This window comes from Rattus norvegicus, chromosome X, assembly GCF_021556685.1.
Source record: "Rattus norvegicus strain SHRSP/BbbUtx chromosome X, alternate assembly SHRSP_T2T, whole genome shotgun sequence".
NCBI lineage: Eukaryota > Metazoa > Chordata > Mammalia > Rodentia > Muridae > Rattus > Rattus norvegicus.
The window spans coordinates 119,691,204-119,711,105 of NC_141554.1; the positions used below are offsets into that span (position 1 = coordinate 119,691,204).

General features: G+C 37.5%; 1 protein-coding gene across 7 annotated transcripts in view; it reads right to left on the reverse strand.

Moving 5' to 3' along the window:
• The window catches only part of Il13ra2 (interleukin 13 receptor subunit alpha 2), a 64,141-nt gene extending 44,852 nt beyond the window's left edge, over positions 1 to 19,289 (reverse strand). Inside the window, exons 1-2 of one of the 7 annotated variants that reach the window (XM_087599021.1) lie at positions 17,450 to 17,709; positions 14,563 to 14,626 (exon numbers count right to left, since the gene is read on the reverse strand). The gene's annotated coding sequence lies outside the window, so the exon portion shown is untranslated. Of the gene's footprint in view, positions 1 to 1,303; positions 1,432 to 14,562; positions 14,984 to 17,449; positions 17,710 to 19,244 lie in introns of those variants that run through there. The other 6 variants (NM_133538.2, XM_087599019.1, XM_087599020.1 and 3 more) reach the window with 6 other exon arrangements.
• Between the last annotated feature and the right edge of the window lie 613 nt (positions 19,290 to 19,902).

Genomic DNA, 19,902 nt, shown 5'->3' on the forward strand with positions numbered 1-19,902 from the left:
ACAATGCTGGAACACTCAATATAATAATTCAGTTGTTTCTCCTTCTGCTTCTTCTATATTCAAGGGCCACGTTCTATGAATTCCTTGAAAAAGTACCCCAGAAGCATCTATGACACTTCCACTCTTACCAGGAGGTAGCAAGAATAACAAGCTATCCTGAGAGCAGGTTTCATTCACCAGTAGATTATTGGCATTATAAGAATTTCTGCCTCTTCTTTGATTTCTCCTGCTATTTAAGTAATCATATGCAACAGTTAGATGACCTTCCATAATACCAGGCATAGATAGGTTGAATATCTGGCTTACTTTATAAATGAAGAAATTAAGATAAGGAAAGCCAGTAAACAGGCGTATTCAAGGAAGATCCAAACAAAAACCTGTGGTTTCAGTGTTTAGTTTAGTGCTATCCCTAATAGAACGCCCAGCAATGCCAATAATAATAATACATTAGTATTATTCTTGAGTATCAAAATTCACTATAATATTCTATGATCTCAGTATAGTATATACATGTATAAAATATCATAGTGAAACCCACTGTTTCATTCACATAATAAATGCTAACAAAGAGGGAATAAAATAGCAGAGTAAGCCCTTGGTGGTGATGTTCTGGTTTTCTGTGCCCTTTTGGTTACAAAAAACCAAATTAGCATGGAAAAGAAACCTAATTGAAAACAACTGCAGTGTAGAAAGTGACTGGCATATTTCAGCGTTAACTATTAAAATTTGTTCTTTCGGGAAAATATTAGATGCCGGCCAGTATACTTTAAAACCAAGTTGGTGAAACTTGACCTTTTCTTTTAAAAACCCTATGAGTCATGTAATTCGAATATATGAATAGATGAAGGCACACATGCAGAGGATGTGCATGTTCTCTGAAATGAATCAAACAGCAAAAATAAATCATTTCTCATAGACAGGATATATGGTTGTCTCTTAAGAAGGAAATGCTTCTGCAAAATGGAACCTTCTCTTTTATACTAAATTATCACGCAGAAATTTGTCTCAGAGGACTCTGGAAAGCAAAGATTTTTCAAAGGATCACTGTTGCTTTAAAGAGGTAAGGTTCTATAAAAAAATACAGGTTAATGAAAATTGAGTAACAGTATTATTCATGACATACTAATACTAATTCGGACATGCAGTATTTCCCCAAGTCTTTCCATTAAATCAAGTCTTAGCCATATACACAAATGATTCATGTGCCTTTAAGCAAAGAAGATTAAAGCCAAAGAAGCAATTACGCAAAACAAGTTACTTCTCATTACCAAATTTCATCCCCAAATGAAACTTCAAGACTTACTCAATGTGAATAATGTGTCCAGATGTAATCAAATTCTTCTGAAATAGCACTGAAGCCTGCCTCAAGGAAGAGCTTCTAAGCTTAATGGGTTTTCAATGACCTTAGAACTAAAGCTTGTGTTTAAGTAGGAGGAGCTTTAGCTTTAGCCACACACACAAAAAAAAGTACTAACCATCATGAGAAAATTTGCATTCAAAGCAAATCAGCCCTCAAAGTTATATTTTCTTAAAAAGTCTCAGAGGAAATTATATCTGAATGACTTTTCCATTTGATTACTTCCCGATATAGCCTCTTAGCATGTCAGTGTTATTGAACTATGTGACTCGCCATAACACAAATCAAATGATAATCTAAAGGTAAGTATGTGGTTAATAGGTTTATGTTTTCTCAGTGTATACTGTGCAAAGGCATCATTGTTTTGAATGTTAAATACCTTTATGTAGAAAAAGAGCAATTACAAAACCTGGGTTCTATTCTGAAGACTTGCGTTAGAGTCAGCTCTGGAATTTTGTGCAGTTTCCTAAGCTCCCTTGAAACTGGAAATAAGTATTTCAGGGGCTGAAGACGTAGCTCAGTGGTACGATGTATGCTCAACATGTGCATGGCAGTAGGTTCGTTTCCAAGAACCAAGAAAAAAGAATGAAGAAAAAAATTATTGAATGGCTCCTCAGATGCCATCCATTTTATGGTTGCCCAGGGGAAATAGAGACATTTTCTTCAGTGTCGTAATCACTGACACAGTGTCCATACTCCAGAAAACAACCACTTATCCATGGTCCTCTAAACTCAATAGAGAGGTAGGGAAGAGGAAAGAAGGAAGGAAGGAAGAAAAGAATGAGGGAAGGAGGAAGGGAGGTACAAAGAAAGAGGAAAAGGAAATTTCTGATCATGGAAGGGGGACTGGTTAGGAAGGGTTAGGAAATGCGAAGACAAGAAAAGGCCATAGGGATAAGTATGTTCAAAATACATGCATGTATGAGAGTGCCATAATGAAACATACTGTTGTGTATAATTAGTAAATAATAGCAAACACATTTTCCTGTTAAGCCATTTAACCTCTATTTACACAAAAATTGCCCCTTCCTTTTCCTAAGAAATAGTCCTTTATGGGCTGGGGGTGGAGCTCCCATACATGTGTCTGAAAGAGCCTGGTCTTGCAATCCAACATTACAAAACATACAACTTTAAATTGATGGAAAATAATAGAGGATGGCCAACATTCCTTCTGTTTCTGAAAGTCCTGATATGATGTTTGATACTATAAATAAAATTCATTAAGTGTCATGTTGTAGACCTCAGAATCCTGGGATTAAAATGTGTGCCACCACATCCAGCCTAATGTTTCTCCAGGTTTGAAGTTAGGAAGGTAGAAAGAAACTTCAACTTAGAGAGTGAACGTGACATCAGCTAATCTGTCTGTTTTGCAGTCATTTTTGTCTGACATTGCTTATCAGAACTCTGTGTGAGAGTTTAGTATCAGAATTTGCTGACAAGGAAAATAAATAAAAGGAAATCTAGATTCAACCTTTCCTTTCTTTTTTCCTGAGATTGCAATTTCAATTAACTCCAGGAAGTTTCTTTCAAGCCTCCTGCTTCCTGCAAATCTTTTGACAGTTAGAGAAGTATGTTATAACTCATGTTCAATACCAGCTTTGTGGTGTTCAATATCTTTCAATAATTCAGTGCCTGTCATAATAGATATAGAAAGCATTAATTAAATTTTGTTAATGAGCTTCTGTTTTAAATAATAATACACAATCCTTCTGTTGTTGGAGGTACTAGATAGTCCCTTTTATCTTGATGTTAAGTTTTACTGCTTTGTGTGAGGAAGAATTCTACCTCAAACTTTTCTGGTGACAGGGATGTACATAGGATTAAACCACAGTGCCTGAGAGCTGCTTTAGATAAAAAATAGAAAGAAGTCTGAAGAGTAATGAGTGAGAGATCCTGGTTTTGTTGTTTCGCTTTGTTTGCAGGGGGAGAAAAATAGAACAAAGATGACGTCAATCTCTGGCCTGTGCACATGCATGCATAGCAATGCTGCAGCATGAACACATGCGTCATACATGCAAGCACACGCACGATTTTTAATTAGGCTAATTAAAATCCATCTTCCATAAAATTGACATCTATTTTTTGTGCTTTGTATACTTACTGAACTGCTGTAGATTTTATATTAAACAGTTGAGTGGCAGGAAATATATCTCTTTCTTTGTGCAGTATTCTATAATTCCAATTACTCTGTTGAGCACCAAAGCAGGAAATGGTTATTTTAAACCACTATTCAAATGGCAGTTGTTTCTAGAATCCCTGAGGATACCAAAGTCCTCAGATGGCCCAGACCTTACATAAAATGGTTGATATGTTTACATAGACTTTATGTGAATCATCTAAAAATACTTTCATTCATTTCTAGATGAATTGTATTACCTATATAGAGTAATATATAGTAATTTCTATATGCTATATATAGTAATATAAAGAAAATTCTATGTACATGCTACGTACATACTATGTTATGCTATACGATTTAAGAGTTAATGACAAGAAAAATCTTTCTATGTTTAGTCATATTCAATATCTGTGTTTGATTCAATCCAAAGATATGGAACCTATAGAAAACAAGACTTCACTACATCGAATGCTTTAAAGAGTTACTGTCTTTTAAAGGTTAAGAGGTATTAAATAGACAGAAAAAGAGAAAGAAGAAAAAAGGACAAAATATGGCTACATGTACACACAAGGTTTACAACAGAATTCAAAATTTAATAACAATGCCTAAACATTCATATAAGCATATGAGACAGAGTCTATCAAGGCTGCTTAACTTCCCCTCAAATCTAGTTTTATTTTGCTGTAATAAATCTGTAATCTCCTCCATTACCAAGATGCAGTAGCAAGAGTCCAGAGCTGACATTACCCGGAAAACCCCTTGACCTGGGATATACAGTTGGCAACAAAAGGAGCTTGTTCTCAGGTGCTTTTCAGAAGCAGGAATGAGGACCAAACAGGTGTGAATGCAAACAGCAGAGGTCAGCTGTGCCAACCTGATTCTGTTCACGCCCACTCACTGCTTGGCTACAGGGCATCCAAGTTCTAAGTACCAGACAGATGAGTTCAAAGCTATGGCATGTTATCTGAAGTCAAGTTGGAGGAATGGAAACTAGAAACTGTTGGATGTTTACTCCACAGTATGAGAATATTAGGTAGCCAGTTACATATCACCAGGACTGGAAGACCCTGGGGCTGGACTCCTCTCAGAACCAATAGCCTGGAAAACCAAAATCAGGTACTGCAGAGCTCTAATCACAGCTTGAAGGAATGGAAGCCAACAATTTCTCTGCCCCAGTACTAAAGTATTCTGAAGGCCATTAATAGATTGCTATCTAAACCCAAGCTCTTATAAGATTATTATCTAGCAGGAGTGTTTCTGATGGTGAACAAGGACATAACATCACCCCCTTTCCTTATAACTGTCAAAGCAAATGTGTCTGTCAGTCATTCAGAGAAGAAAATGTCCCTTAGGGTTTATTGTTCTAGAAGCTTTAGAACTACCTTTTAAAAGTCTTTCTAAAATAGTGCTAGAGAGAAGGCTCAGAAATTAAGAGAACTGGCTGCTCTGGAGGACTCAGTTTTGATTGCCAGCACAAACATGGCAGCAATCAACTGTCTGCAACTTCAGTCCCAGGAATCTGATGGCCTCTCCTGTTTGCCTCAGTCATCAGGAACACACATACCATGCAGACATAAAAATGTATATGTAACATATACAGCCACCCAATTAGACAAGATGGATGAAGCAAAGAAGTGCAGGCAGACAGGAGCCGGATGTAGATCGCTCCTGAGAGACACAGCCAGAATACAGCAAATACAGAGGCGAATGCCAACAGCAAACCACTGAACTGAGAATAGGTCCCCCATTGAAGGAATCAGAGAAAGAACTGGAAGAGCTTGAAGGAGCTCGAGACCCCTTATGAACAACAATGCCAAGCAACCAGAGCTTCCAGTGACTAAGCCATTACCCAAAGACTATACATGGACTGACCCTGGGCTCCAACCTCATAGGTAGCAATGAATATCCTAGTAAGAGCACCAGTGGAAGGGGAAGCCCTGGGTCCTGCTAAGACTGAACCCCCAGTGAACTAGACTGTTGGGGGGAGGGCGGCAATGGGGGGAGGATGGGGAGGGGAACACCCATAAGGAAGGGGAGGGGGGAGGGGGATGTTTGCCCAGAAACCGGGAAAGAGAATAACACTCGAAATGTATATAAGAAATACTCAAGTTAATAATAAAAAATGTCTATGTAGACAAAATGCCTATGCACATAAAAATACATAATAGTTTTTTTTAAGTCTACCTAAATGTAGGGCAAGAAAATAGTCTCTTTGACCATGGGAGACTCCCATTGCTTCAGACACTGCTTTCCTTTACTCTACCTCTCTTTGACACTAGACTCTGCCTGTCTCTTATTAAAAAGGACCAGAGGTCACAAGATCCCCATTACAAGACCAATAAACTGTAACAGAGAAGACCATTGTCTTCTAAAAGAATTTGGAAGAGAAAACAAGTAACTCTACCTGTGTCATGAAGAGGATGGGGCTCTTCAGGCACAGAGGCTTTGGAGGATGATCCCTGGTAGTGTCACTAAATAGCAATTGCAAAACACTTAAAATGCACTGAGATTTTAGGTCCGTGCCCTCACAAAATCCCTTGGAATTTCATGAAAGATATAAATGAGTTCTTTTCAAACTTTTGTTAATGTTCTGAGTGTTTTAGAAAAAATTCAAATCTGTCTTTTAAATTATGGTAAAAGCCAGGCATGGGTAGTAGATACTTTTACGACCAGGATTTGGAAGGCTGGTGGATCTCTGTGAGATCAAGTGCAGCCTTGTCTACTTAGTGAGTTCAATGCCAACCCAAGCTGTACAGTCCTCCCTCAAAAACAAAAAAATGAAATGAAACAAAACACCAATGGCACAGATTCTTCCCCAGGTTGTATATAAATACACATTTTTCTCAACTTAAGGCTGCATTTTCCAATTCCTTCCCATATAGGTGTGAATATGTGGTTGTAATTTAGACAATAATATGCAGAAGGGTAAAATGTGTAATCTTTTCATCAAGTTTTAACAAGAAGAGCACATATCCTCTTCCCACCTTTCCACCCAATCAGCAAGATATGGCATGGATATGACAATGGGATCCTTATTTGACCACATACATAAGGTCAACATCCTATAAGACAGCAAAGTGACAAGTTAGAATGACCCTGGACATTTGTTGACCCACAGCAGTGTTGTGTGCCTACATTTTGGTCTACCTTTGATGTGTCTGGATTTTAGATGTTTACCATCCCTTAACTAACATTGAACTATGTCTGGGTTGAAGACATGTATTAATATTAAGACATTGCTCTTCCCAAAGGTTATTTGCACATGAAATCCAAAAATCAAAGACTGCACAAAATGTAAAAGGAGAATAGGGGAATGAACTTTTAAGCATAGTGACACTAAGGGTTTTTTTTTGTTGTTGTTGTTGTTGTCATGGTTTGTTTTGCTTTTTTCTTTTTCTTCTTTTTCTCTTTTTTGGTTTTGCTCCTTGTTTTTACCTCCCATTTAAACTTAGCAGAGCAGTTATTGTCTAGTATGTTATTTCTGTAGATAAGACCCTAACCAGGATTCCTTGTGTCTCTTAATTTGGTATATAATTTCCTTATGGGCAGAAGTAGTGTGCCACTTACCTCTATCTGCCCAATTCTAGAGCAGACATTTGCTACATTAAAAAACAAAGGTCATGTGTAGAAGAGATTTTTGTTTTGGTTTTCTTGGGGATTTTGGAGTATTTTTTGGTTTTGGGGGCCTTTTTGCTTTTTGTTTAATTTTTGTATGTTTGTTTATTCTGGTGGTGCAAATAACTCCAAAGCAGAACTAAAAATGACAGAATGGGATGCACTATTGGCTCACACAAGAATTTCCATTTATCAAACTAAGAGAAGCTAAACTCAAAGTTCACTTGTATGAGACACATTCTTTCATTCATCATGATCTTTGCTCATCACAAAAAACTCGAGGTACAAATAGTATTACAATAGACCCCACTTGTCAGTAGAGGAGGGTAGCTCCTGTGAGTCTTAGTAAATAACTGAGACCACGAATAGTATAAACACATTATGAATAGTATGATGTTCCTATATATACATATCTATGGTAAATTTTATTTATACATTATGTACAGCAAAGAAAAAAATAACACAAAATAATTAGAATGATTTAACGGTAATAACATAATAACTATAAACTTTCCTTCTTAAAATATCCTGATATTAAACTTTAATCACATTTTCTTATCAGTAGTTTATGATAGGTTAGTGAATTTATGGAAAGTCACTACCCAGATAAGAGAAAGTATCTCAGAAGAGAATTTTAGGGTACCAGAATTTCAACATTTAACAAACAGATCTCAAGAATGTTTATCACCAAAAGGCACTTTCCTCACTCCAACACAATCAGTCACGCTATCTTCCAGAAACAGCCTGCCAACATGCAGAAGGACAATGGAAAAAATAGCATTTGTATCTTAAAAACAAATGAATTTGTTACAAGTAATCAAGTCAACTCAGATTTGCTGAGTAAATTTTTACCACTTCTTTGCAGTGCGTCTCATGTAACTTAAGCTGCCTAAACCCACTTTGCTGCCAAGGAAGACCTTGAAATCCTTATCTACTTGTCTCCAGGTACCCATTTCTGTGATTATAGGTATGCACCTTCAAACTCAGTTAATGAAGAGCTGGGAGTTGAACTCAGGGCTTTGTGCATGGCAGGCAACAGTCTACTAACTAAGCCATAATCACATCCCTATTGCTGCTTTCTTTTATTCATCTTTTTCTTCGTTTTTATTGGTTATTTTATTTATTTACTTTACAAATGTCATCCTCCTTCACAGTTTCCCTTCCACAAGTCCTTATCCCCTCCCCCTCTCCCTCTATGAACGTGCTCCCCCACCCACCCGCCTACTACTGCCTCAGTGCCCTAGCATTCCCCTACCATGGCTCATCAATCCTCCACATGGCAAAGCCTCCCGTCCCATTGGTGTCCAACAAGGCCATCCTCTGCTACCTATGCAGCTGGAGCCATGGGTCTGTCCATGTGGAGTCTGTGGTTAGTGGTTTAGCTGCTTTCTTAATCAGAGCATGACTTCACTTTAAAAACCGGGGGGATGTCCTTCAATATCGTTCAAGTTTGAAACAGTTACTTAAAATGCAAGGAAACTGCCTTGGAAGTGACGCTGCCAAAGAATATAAATATTTCACAGCACAACATAAGACATATTATAACCTTGAAATAGATTTTATAAGATCAATTATAATCTAGCAAATTACCTATAAAGTATTTTGTTAATTATATTTCTAAGTTTGTTGCTACACCTCCATAAACATAAATTTCTGCAATGGCATTGCACAGATCTAGAGACATACAGAGCTCAGTTGGTAGAGTGCTGGATTCTGTCCTGTACATCAAACACAACAAAAATGAAAATATATTATAAAGTGAAATTCCATTATAGAGTGAAATCCTATATATTCATTACTGAGATTAAAATGAAACAACAAAATATTTATCAATATGCTATAATATGAGATCTAACCTGCCTACCCTCAAAAATCAAGAAGGGTCCTATTAATAGAATATTAATTAGACGAGACTGAAGCCAACCTGTAAACTTAGTCTACCTGCTTTTTGAATGGACAGCAAATCTCTGTGCAGAAAGGAGAAACCAGATGGAGTTAGAGACAAAGCCTTATACGTATAAGAACTCAGTAGGCATTTGAACTATATCACATTGCCTCCTGGTACTAAATACTCTTTCATTTAGTGCACTCCTCTAAAACTAATGCATGGAACTTTGCACACCATTAAATCTATAAATTCATCTAACTCAACTGAGCTACTTTTTAAGCTTTACCAGATATAAATCTTTTCTACTTCAATTTTTTTTGGATAGCAGAAATTACAAAATAATTCATTTCATTTATCTCTTTCAAATATCTAAACTGTCTTATAAAATACAGTTTACTAACCAAAAGAGCTTCGGGAAATAATCATATAAAACTTTTCCGTAGCATTATGATCATTTCTGTTTTCTCCTTGACAATGGAGTGTCAGAAATGAGCACATAATCAAGTTTTTAATGATTAACAGGAAACACGAGTGTGCACATGTGTGTTCTAGGATTGAACGTCCAGCTGGACACTGAACAAGCAACAGAAAGTTCCCAAAAGCCAGTGGGATACTATCATTTCAAAGAAAACTAATGATAAAAAAATGAGCATTAATTTTTTCAAGTTGTCATTTTACCAATGCATATTAGTTTTAAAGATGCTTAAATGAGCTGCTAAATAAGGTTTTGAAAAAAAATAATTTATGAATACTTTCATTTAACTCAAAGAGAATCACAGATGTTATAGATCATATTCACCATACATTAACACTGACATTGAGGTGGCGAGACTGCCAGAAAATATAACATTTGGATGATTTGATCATTTAGAGTAACACCATGATTGCGTGAACTAGTATAGCTTGGTTATTTAACTCTGTCTTTGTCTCTGGCTGCCTTGACTGAGTATTGTCTTTTTTACCAGTGTTTTTGCTATGGATCTTCCAAATTTGCTGAGATGACAGGCATGCGTCACCACACCCAGCCACATCTGGCAGTGTATCTTTGAAAACATATTTTAATACTCTCATCAGACTAAGACCTACTGTCTCATTGGTTATTACCATTCAGTTGTTCTTCCAGTCATTTATTCAATAAATAGGTATTAAGTGCTGTGCTAAACAATTAGAACCCAGAGACAGACAAACCCATGCATTTATTGAAATTGCATTCCTGTAATAAGAATAGATCGTAAAAAGATAAAACAAGCAAAAATATTTTTGTAATAATAATATCATTTATTCAAAGTTCAGGTAAAGTTGAAATATACTACTTAGTGACAGAATGCCTTATTTTTTTATTAACTTGAGTATTTCTTACATATATTTCAAGTGTTATTCCCTTTCCCGGTTTCCGGACAAACATCCCCCTCCCCCCGTCCCCTTCCTTATGGGTGTTCCCCTCCCCATCCTCCCCCCATTGCCGCCCTCCCCCCATAGTCTAGTTCACTGGGGGTTCAGTCTTAGCAGGACCCAGGGCTTCCCCTTCCACTGGTGCTCTTACTAGGATATTCATTGCTACCTATGGGGTCAGAGTTCAGGGTCAGTCCATGTATAGTCTTTAGGTAGTGGCTTAGTCCCTGGAAGCTCTGGTTGCTTGACATTGTTGTACTTTTCGGGTCTCGAGCCCCTTCAAGCTCTTCCAGTTCTTTCTCTGATTCCTTCAACGGGGGACCTATTCTCAGTTCAGTGGTTTGCTGCTGGCATTCGCCTCTGTATTTGCTGTATTCTGGCTGTGTCTCTCAGGAGCGATCTACATCCGGCTCCTGTCGGTCTGCACTTCTTTGCTTCATCCATCTTGTCTAATTGGATGGCTGTATATGCATGGGCCACATGTGGGGCAGGCTCTGAATGGGTGTTCCTTCTTTCTCTGTTTTAATCTTTGCCTCTCCCTTCCCTGCCAAGGGTATTCTTTTTCCTCATTTAAAGAAGGAGTGAAGCATTCACATTTTGATCATCCGTCTTAGTTTCGTTTGTTCTAGGGATCTAGGGTAATTCAAGCATTTGGGCTAATAGCCACTTATCAATGAGTGCATACCATGTATGTCTTTCTGTGATTGGGTTAGCTCACTCAGGATGATATTTTCCAGTTCCAACCATTTGCCTACGAATTTCATAGACTCGTTCTTTTTGATAGCTGAGTAATATTCCATTGTGTAGATGTACCACATTTTCTGTATCCATTCCTCTGTTGAAGGGCATCTGGGTTCTTTCCAGCTTCTGGCTATTATAAATAAGGCTGCGATGAACATAGTGGAGCACGTGTCTCTTTTATATGTTGAGGCATCTTTTGGGTATATGCCCAAGAGAGGTATAGCTGGATCCTCAGGCAGTTCAATGTCCAATTTTCTGAGGAACCTCCAGACTGATTTCCAGAATGGTTTTACCAGTCTGCAATCCCACCAACAATGGAGGAGTGTTCCTCTTTCTCCACATCCTCGCCAGCATCTGCTGTCACCTGAGTTTTTGATCTTAGCCATTCTCACTGGTGTGAGGTGAAATCTCAGGGTTGTTTTGATTTGCATTTCCCTTATGACTAAAGATGTTGAACATTTCTTTAGGTGTTTCTCAGCCATTCGGCATTCCTCAGCTGTGAATTCTTTGTTTAGCTCTGAACCCCATTTTTTAATAGGGTTATTTGTTTCCCTGCGGTCTAACTTCTTGAGTTCTTTGTATATTTTGGATATAAGGCCTCTATCTGTTGTAGGATTGGTAAAGATCTTTTCCCAATCTGTTGGTTGCCGTTTTGTCCTAACCACAGTGTCCTTTGCCTTACAGAAGCTTTGCAGTTTTATGAGATCCCATTTGTCGATTCTTGATCTTAGAGCATAAGCCATTGGTGTTTTGTTCAGGAAATTTTTTCCAGTGCCCATGTGTTCCAGATGCTTCCCTAGTTTTTCTTCTATTAGTTTGAGTGTGTCTGGTTTGATGTGGAGGTCCTTGATCCACTTGGACTTAAGCTTTGTACAGGGTGATAAGCATGGATCGATCTGCATTCTTCTACATGTTGCCCTCCAGTTGAACCAGCACCATTTGCTGAAAATGCTATCTTTTTTCCATTGGATGGTTTTGGCTCCTTTGTCAAAAATCAAGTGACCATAGGTGTCTGGGTTCATGACAGAATGCCTTATTAACATACTCAAATCCCTGCATTCTATTCCGAGCACTGGAGGGAGGAAGAGAGAGCAGAACATAGAGGGTTCCAGACCAGCTTTGGTTCTTACATAAAAAGACTGCCTCAAAAAAGGAATTCAATACAATATAATGAAAAGGGGTTTTAGTGAGAGATGAGTAAATTAATTACTACAAAGCATCTATGATGTTCCTGGACTATGTGGACATTATTTGGCGGAAAGTTTTTTATTTGAAGGCGTATAGCATGATGAACGAAAGAGCATTTCCTTGTCCATTAATTTGTCAGGTCTTACTCCACACCATCTCTGAAAGCTATGGTACTTAATATTAATGTACTTCTCTGTCAAAGCTGAAGTTATTTGTTCTAATAAAACCCAGCTGATGGAATTGAGGATGAGTAGCAGTTCATCTCGTAGATGGCTTCCCTAGTGTATATGAAGCCTAGGGTTCATTTCTAAGTACCATGTATACTTGGTATGATGATATGCTCCTGTAATTCCAGCATTTGAGAAGGTCAACGAGATAAGCCATTCACATGAAGTACTCAAGGAGGCTACATGGAGAAGGAGCAGGTAGGTTTAGTGTTTCAATTGCGTGTTTGCACAGTAGGGCAAATCCTTTTCTTGAATGTGGGCACGAGATACAGATACACTCATCCTAAGTTTTCATGATGTGTGAGGAGCAGTGTCTGAATGCATTAATGCATACATCAGTGAAATAGCACTCTCACAAGACAAAATAAAGCAATGATGAAATATCAAACAAGAATGAGAAGGGAGAATGGGAACTGTTAAACGACCAGTGACCTTCTGCCAGAATAGACTGTACTGAATGAAAACTCTGCAATTGTTTTCATAAATCTATAATGGAATCAACTTCTGTAAATAGTTACCAAAAATTCTTCCAGTTTCACTACTGAAATATGAGGTTACTCCTCTGAATGGAATAAAACAGTATCTCAGGATAGATATCCACAATCATTCAAACTCCTAAAATATCAGACACTAAATAATAAACAGATCTCCTCCCTGGTTTATTGATTCGCTCCACATGCCAGAATGAACTGTAGAAGCACAGATTTCCATAAATAGAATGAGAAAAAGTCAGTCACTACTTTCACTGACTTCTGATGGTTTGCTAACTCGTGTAACGCAACAGCATGATGAAGGAAAGCTTGCGGATTTGAATGCATCACTCTTATTTTTGCTATGTGTTGAAGTATTTATAAAGGTTTCAGACCCCTTTCACATGTTAATGAGTACTAAATTGCTTTTTCTTATGACTTATTGCATTGAACTAGAATCTTCCTCAAAGAGTAGGAAGGCAAGCAATCTAATGATAAGTCCAGTAAAGTAATATATAAAATGTTCAAAGCAGAAGATAATAGAATCTTCCTATTTATCACGTACATCATTCCTTGTTTGAAACCCCATAGCATAGATTCAGACAGAGTCATTTTAAAAGTTCTATTCATAAGGCTGTATCATGAACAGGACTACAAGACACATTTCATATTTTATCTTTGTGTGCATATCTACTGGAGATCCAAAAGCCAGAGGAAGGGAAACAGGAGGAAAAGAAAAGGGACAGAGCACTTGCTGGTGTGTAGGAATGACTTACCAGCTTTGTTCACATTATTTATCAGTGATATTGGCCTTTTACATTATCACTAGGCTCTCAAACTACTACACTGCCTCACAATTCTTACTTGTTAGGTTGTCCAGATACCTAATGACACAGATGGGGCTTCAAATTCACATGATGTTGTTTGCTATGGTCATTTTAGAGAAATTAATGGCTATGATAATTTTTCATAAGATTTAATGAGATTTTTTGCAGCCAATAATTATCCTGCTGATTTCCTTAACTATTGTCTGTGATATTTAAAGCATTTTTTACTATACTTATCAATTGTTTTGATTCTCAATCATTAAAAATCAGCACCTACCTGCAATCCTAGATTTTCAAAAGGTAAAGGCTATCTTTAAAATAATATGACATATTACAACACTGTCCCGTGGTGCCTTGACTGCACCTTTCATTAAAAACATTCTTCTTCACTCTGTCTCATTTCATCATGGCTGCTACAAATGAATGGACCAATAGATTCTCACATTTAACAGGCATGCACCTACTCCTGATAAGTAACAGAGCAGAGCAAGACACGGTGGTGTGTGTTATTAGGTACGGGACCTAGATTTTGGCCCAAATTCTGTCACCACTATAAGCCTGATAACATCTTTTCTTCTTCTTTAGTATTTCAGTTTTTAAAATCATGAGGAAGCAGTGCTGAACATCATAGTCAACTCCAATTACTCACCAGAAAAGCCCTTTAAACCATCTTTGCCTTCACCACAAAAGCAGTCACCTTACAGAGTTCATTACAATTTTAAGAAAATGTAAACCTACCTTTCAAAATACGGGTGGGATCCAGGAACTTCTTGCAAATCGCTTCTACAAGTGTTATGCAGATCTATTATAAAGGACTAAAACAAATCAGCTAACAAGAATAGAATTTCTAGTCTGCTAACTTCCTGATATCTGTGAAAGGATAATTACTCAAATAAATGCTGATTTCTTTTTGCAAAATTTAAAATATTTGAGATAATGGAATGTTTGTGGACTGGCATGGCTCATGCTGTAATTATAATCTCCTCTTCCAAAAGAAAATGGATGATATATATCTATTTCATACAAGCACCCAACAAGAGATGAAAACAGTGCAATGTATTATTATATGAAGACAGCACAATTCCCAAAGAACTAGTGTACAAGATTCTAGTCCTACAGAAGAAAGCTTGGGGTCAGTAGGTCTTGCTGTGATTCTCATAGCATCAACAGATAAGACTCTCCTATTTATACTCCCCTCTAGTGAAAGATTCCACATTCCTCATGAACCATTTCCAGTGTTTCACAATAAAGATTTCTGTTTAAGTCTAACCCAAATCTCTCATGACTCTTCTTGAGTCTATTGCATCATTCAAGAATAAAGAGAGGACTGAATGAATGTCTTCCACATCTGAGTCATCAGTATATTTTTAAGGCAAGAAGTAGGTTAGCCCTCAGGCGTCTCCTCTTACTTATCAATGAATACCATTCTTCACCAATCTACTCTGAAGACCCCTCTTGTGTTCTGTGACTGACCTGATGTATATAGCTATGCCTTACTTCAAGGACTCTAGTAACATCTCCCTAAAGAAATGTTGATCTTTTTATATTCAGCATATAGAACCTTCTATAATCTACAGAGCTGCTCTTTCAGAATATTAGGCACTCTAGCTGAGATTACCTGACCTATTATTGTATTACCAAAGTGTAAGAAATACACATTAAAATATTAAAAATTCCTGGTTCCAGCTTACAAACAAAAAGCAAGAGCATTGAGATTTTAGCCTTGTGGTATCCTGTCCAGAGGCCAAGAAAGTATTCAAGTGGTATTTCTCAGGAAACAAATGTTTAGACTCCTGGGAAGAAGCCAGAAAGCTGGAGTGTGATGTGGTTCTTGGCTCCCCAATTATTATGTCACCAGAAAAATATTTTGGCTGAGTATTAGATTCTCGTCCTCATTTCCAGGCCACTGCAGCCTGTAAAGTTATATGCTTTGGAGAATTTCACAGTGCACTCCAAGGTGCATTTGCATGGTAAGCTTGTCATATGTTATACATCTGAAATTTGATCTTTTGGAATTTCTGAAGGTATTGTAAACATAAAAAGCTGCCTTCTTATATACTACTCAATAAAAAGAGAACTGATGCCTCTTTAAGCCTTCTGTCTTCCACTCCTAAATCTGATTCAGCAAGAGAAGTGACTGGATTTTGCTGTATTTAATTGTGATATGGCTTACAGTTGAGGAACAAACCCTAAACACAGGCTGACTACCAACCCCTTGTTACCCCCCGCAGCACAACTACAATTGTTCCTCAGTATATATAATTTTAAAAATGCCTTACATACGGTATTTATATGTGTGTGTGTGCATGTGGTGTGTGTGTAAAATCAGATGACAACTTGTGGAAGACGATTCTTTCTTTTTAGAGGCCCTGCGGATCAAACTCAGGTCATTCAGATTGGTGCCAAATAACTGTGCCTAGGTGCCATCTTGACAGACCTGACTTAAATTTTAATCGACACATTAAAATTGTATCTATTGATTGTACACATTGGCTTATTTCCAAATACTTATGTATCGTATAATGATTAAATGAAGGTAAGTAATGCATTACTCCCCAATAGGAACAATTTTGTGTTGAGGACACTAATATACTTTAATATATCAATGCTATTATAAATAACATGAATCATTTCTCTGTTGGACTAAATAGTACTCCATGGTATATATGTGCCATATTTTTGTTACCTGTTCATTAGTTGATGGACACTTAAATTATTTACATTTCTTGGCAATTATGAATAGTGTTATAATAAACATTGGTATGTCTCCTCTCTTTCGACATTTATTTGAATAATCATCTAGTAAGGATTCCACTGTATTCTCTGGTACAGTTCTAGCTGCAAATTTTGAGACATCTCCATGCTATTCTCCACAAATGTGTGCACCAAGATAGTACAAAAGCTCCATTTGCTCCAACATCTACAACAGCAGTTACCTTTTCTCTGTCTGGTAACAGCTCTTCTAACAGATTCCTATTTTTACATTTGAAATCCCACATCGTTGTTCTTAATAGCTGATATTTTGCTAAATGTTACTAGTTTGTAATTTCTTCCTTGTCTCCCTCTTCAACATTCTTATCTCTGGGAAGCAGATAGCTGTACTCTCTAATTAAATCTCAAGTGCCTACAACAGATCAACGGCCTCATAAGTATGCTCTGAGTGGATTAATGAAACAAAAATATCACTATGAAGGAGACCAAAAACATTAGATTGATACTATAACACGTTTCATTTCCATAAGCTACTGGATCCAACCTTCACCATTAGAGCTATAAGCTGATGATGCATTTATAGTTCATGCAGTTACATGTTTCCATTGGATCATGTTTTATTTAAAAACAGTACTTCATTATGTTCATGCTGCGTATCACCATCATTTATACAGATATTCCCATTCATATGCAGGGCATCGCATGTATTATTTATAAGCAGGAGATGGATATCTAAAGCAAAGGTATAAAGTGAAAAGGAAAAATCATAGAAGGAAAGCAGAAATACAATGAGTGACTTGTGAAGTGTTAGACATGCCAGTGCCCAATGGAGACCTGATGCAAGAGTACAAGAAAAACTAGGGAAAGAAACGAGAGAAAGTTGACACAAAAGGCTAGGAGGAAAAGATCTCACCTGGATCTCTAGTGTACTTTAAGGTTGACCTGGTAGGGCAGCTGAGCCTCAATCAAGTAACTGCTCAGTCCTTGGATTCCTATTCCTCAGATCCCCATCCGCTAACACGACTTATCTTCCAAGGTTTCACATGCCCTGGCCTTTATACAACTGCTAGAGTGCATTTCCTGAAACTAAAAAGGGAGAAAGGTGTTCAGTTACTTTATTTAAGACAGAAATGAAGCAGGAGACTCAAGCCCTCCTGGGTATCAGCTTTGACTTCTTGGGAAATGAGCCACGCAGGGACAAGGGAGCTGCCCTCTGGCTTTCCCTGTAAAAGCTTTCCTTGATCATTTCTTATCGCTAAGTGAGTTCCTTTTAAGTATAACTGGCTCAAAGGAGAACAAAGACAATGCTGACACTTGGACTCTAAGGAACATGCAGAAATGCCTACATCTCTCTCTCCCCCTTTCAAAAACACATGTAACAGCACATTCATAGGAATAAATTATATCCTTGAACAATGGTAGGAAAGTGTCAGCGATCTATGTGCCAAACTTGCCAAAAGTCACTTATCTTAATATCGAGGACACGCCTACCACATTCTGTCGTTTTCTTCTCTTATTGTTTTTTTTTAATGATCTCATGCCTCCAAAACAATTTATATAGGGAAAATATTAAGTAGTGATAATTTATCATAAATCTTACGGCTTTTAAATTTCATACTTATACTTGTATTTGTTAGTTTCAAAAAATCATTGGCTAAGCTCAAACAGCACCACTATGTTAAAGAAAAGAAGGTTAGCAGTTTTCTAAAACATACAACTATGCTGGGGAGAGGGGAATGGAACATTCCTCCAAATTGTCCATTGGCTAAAATTATACAGTATGTTCTATTTCTTAGTATTTTTAAAATATTGCCTATGCATTTGCATTTCCATTTAGTATACACAGCAGATCAATTACTGCTTTAAAATCAAGTATTACATTCTCTAGAAACATGGTAAGACAGTTTCTTTCACAAGGTGTGTGTGTGTGTGTGTGTGTGTGTGTGTGTGTGTACGCTTAGAATAAGAGAAGAGAAATGTAAGTATGGATTGTATCATTGCAAAGGGTTCCAATGGCATCCAAAGGTTTTCAGTAATACATCACAACATGTTTGTTATTTTAAAACATACTCTTGTAGGAGATCCATGTTAGTTTGTACATTATATACATGCATTTACTTCATAATGAGTATTAATATCTTTAGCCATAAAAACTTATGATTAATTCTACTGTTATTATACATAGTGTGTTGGCCATATTTATATCAAGTCATATTGACTCAAGTCATCTGAGATACTGGAACCTCAAGTAAGAAATTCCTCCAGAAGATTGGGTTGTGGGTAGACCGGTAAGGGTTTTTTCTTAATTAGTAATTAATGGAAGAGAACCCATCCCACTGTGGGTGCTTCCACCGCTGTGTTGGTAGTCTAGGTTCTATAAGAAAGCAGACTAACCAAGCCATGGGGAGCAAGCCATTAAGCAACACTCTTCCACAGCCTTTGCATCAGATGCTGCCACCAGGTTTCTGCTCATTTTAGTTTCTGTCCTGACTTCCTTCAGTGATGAACAGCAATACGGAAATGTAAGGCAAATAAACCCTTGCCTCCCCAATTTGCCTTTCCCTCACAGTGCTTCATCACAGCAATGGAAACCCTAACTAAGACATGGAGTATAAATATTAAACAATTCCTGGAAACCTTTTCATTTGTAGAAAAATTTAACAGGTATGATTCAATTGGTATGGTTTGCAAATATGATTTCTATTTACCTGAGAGGCCAAACCTACTCCGTCTTAGAAATGGTCTCCATCTTAAAAGAAAAGAAAAAAGCCTGTGAATTTGGCCCACAGCTGAACCCAAGTACCAAGAAGGACGCCACGGCTTGTCTTTGGCCAGAGTTACTCCCTAGCTACTTCCTAGTAACAGCCAATCAAAGACCAGTCCGATCGTTTCAGACGCATTTTCAGACTGTGGTTGTATACACTCTTGTTTCAGAGCACCCACCTGTGGGCTTACAATAGACATTCAGTGAAATGCCTACCAGGCTAGGTGCGTCCCCTCCTCACTTACTTCCACTTCCTATAAAATTTTGTCTCGGTGAGAGTTCTGGGCTCCTTCAAACTGTCCTGTGGGCCAGCAGTGAGTAAGCCCAAATTCGAGTTTGTAATAAAGAGACCCTAATGTGATTACATCAGAAATGTCTCCTTGGTAGTCTTTTGGGGTTCTCAAACCCTTCACGGCACAACCCTAATCTTGTAGCTGACCAAGGATACTGTCAATTGGTTGTCCTTCTCTGATTACATTATTGGTAAAACTGTTCTAATGGTGTATTGATACAATTCTCAATATTCTTTATGAGTACTTTTGAAACAATTGTGTGAGGATTTATTTCTAAGTAAATAATGACACTGAGAAATTAAACTAAAA